This window comes from Lygodium microphyllum, chromosome 25, assembly GCF_053477565.2.
Source record: "Lygodium microphyllum isolate KBCC chromosome 25, Lygodium_microphyllum_v1.1.10, whole genome shotgun sequence".
NCBI classification, from domain to species: domain Eukaryota; kingdom Viridiplantae; phylum Streptophyta; class Polypodiopsida; order Schizaeales; family Lygodiaceae; genus Lygodium; species Lygodium microphyllum.
Genome location: NC_141159.1, coordinates 125,687,453 through 125,689,486, shown reverse-complemented (window position 1 = coordinate 125,689,486; position 2,034 = coordinate 125,687,453).

The window sequence follows — 2,034 nt, the reverse complement described above, 5'->3', positions numbered from 1 at the left end:
CAGAAACCAGATTCTTGGTGATATTCGGGGCATGAAATACATCGGACATGTATTTTTTTTTCCCATCCTGCATAGACAAAGGAAATTTTCCAATCTGCACAATAGAATGTGCAGTATCATCACCAGTCTCCACAAATCCTAGTTTTTTCATTTTCCTTGCATCCTCCATCCATTCTGCATGACCTGTCATGTGGTTTGACGCACCTGAGTCAACATACCATACATTGTTGCTTTCTTCTGCACTTGTCATAGAATTATTCATGTGCTGCACCATAAACAAATGCTCATTTCTGTCATCATCGTGTCTACTAGAAGATGCATAATTCCCTTGTTGTAGTTTTTCATTCATGATGTCATTTTGCTTTTTATAGCAGTCTTTAGCCATATGACCCATTTTACCACAGTAGTAGCATTCAACATTACTGTTTGCATTTTGACCTCTTTGCCATCCACCACGACCTCTTTGGCTCCCCCTGCCTCTAGAGTTACCACATCCTCCTCCATAGGACTGGTTTTCTTGAGTTTGTTGCATATTCTGATTTCTACCACGGCCTCCAAATCGGCCTCCTCTACCTCTGTCTCTACCTCTTCCAGCATTTGAGTAGAAGACAGTTTCTTTTGAAGTTCCTCCTGAAGAAAATGCACCACCATTTCTTTGCTCCTCAGAAATCAGAAGAGCAATCAACTCCTCAAAATCAGGAAATCTTTCACGAACTGAAATGGATGTCCGAAACTGTGCATAATCCTTTCCTAGACCATTCAAGGTCATAGAAACTAAATCATCATCTTCCACTAGTGACCCATGTTAGATATGATCAATGCCCCACCCTCATTAGGTACTACCAATGATCCATGGTGCTCAAAGTTGTAAGGCCCCCATTATGAGGAGAAGCCAAATGTGAGCCCGGACATTGGTTGAGTCCTGACTTGTATATCAGATGAGGTCTATGTGACCGGATGGCAAAAAGGTGACTGTTGTGGGTCTAATCTTTGGGTTAGATGGAGTGGTTAAGCTGGTAGCAACTCGAGGCACATTGCATTGAGTTGCATGGTAAGGGAGTTAAAAGGGGCCCCTATTGTGGGGTCCGGGGGCCGATGGTAAAGGGAATATTCCTTGGAATATTCCCTGGCCAACTAGTGGAGGCTCATATGGTAGGTCGGTCAGCAGGCCGACCTAACGACCTTCGCGGGCTATAAAAGCTAAATCCCTTAAAATCCATCATTCACTCATCTTTCACCCAGTCAAAGTTGTTGTTTCAGCTAGCCTTAAGCTCTTCACCTATCTTCTGTCTAGATCACCATCTAAGCTTCACACAGTGGAAGCGCACGGGTGGACAGAGCCATCTTTGTATCAGTTGTTTGGAGTTAAAGAATTTACTGATTCTCCTCTTATCTGTTGTGTACTCTCTATCTCTTTCTCAGATTCTGTTCGCTGCGCCGTGTAATATTTTACAACCCAATGGAAGCAAGTGCATCAGCAATCTTCTTCACCTTCATGTGGTAGTCATTGATGCTCATACTTTCTCTTTGCACATTATGCAACTCTTGCTTGAGCTGCATTTTCCTGGCTTGCGTATTTGTGCTATACATTTTTGACAAAGTATCCCATGCCTCCTTTAGCGTACTTGCATCCTGAATATGCACAATCATAGAGTCTGAAATAATGATAGACAGCCAGTACATAACTTTCCTGGCTCTCTCATGCCATGCTTTGAATGTCTGCATTTGCTATTGATTGGGAACATCAAGAAGAACTGGTTCTTCTTCATTTCCTGCAACAAATTCCCAAGATCCTTTTCCCATAAGGAAATTCGTCATTCTAAACTTCCATGCTTGGAAGTTGTTCTTGTCAAGCTTTTTAGTTACAATCGGTGAAAGAGAATCAGACGCCATTACAGAATACTGCAAAAAATTCTGTCACTGCAAAAAACACAGCTTCACCCTCACAAGGGCAAATCTGCAAAACTGGCGAAAGTGGTATTTAACCACATAGTCACTTCCTAGTGACGATTTTGCATGAACAGGAACCAAGGA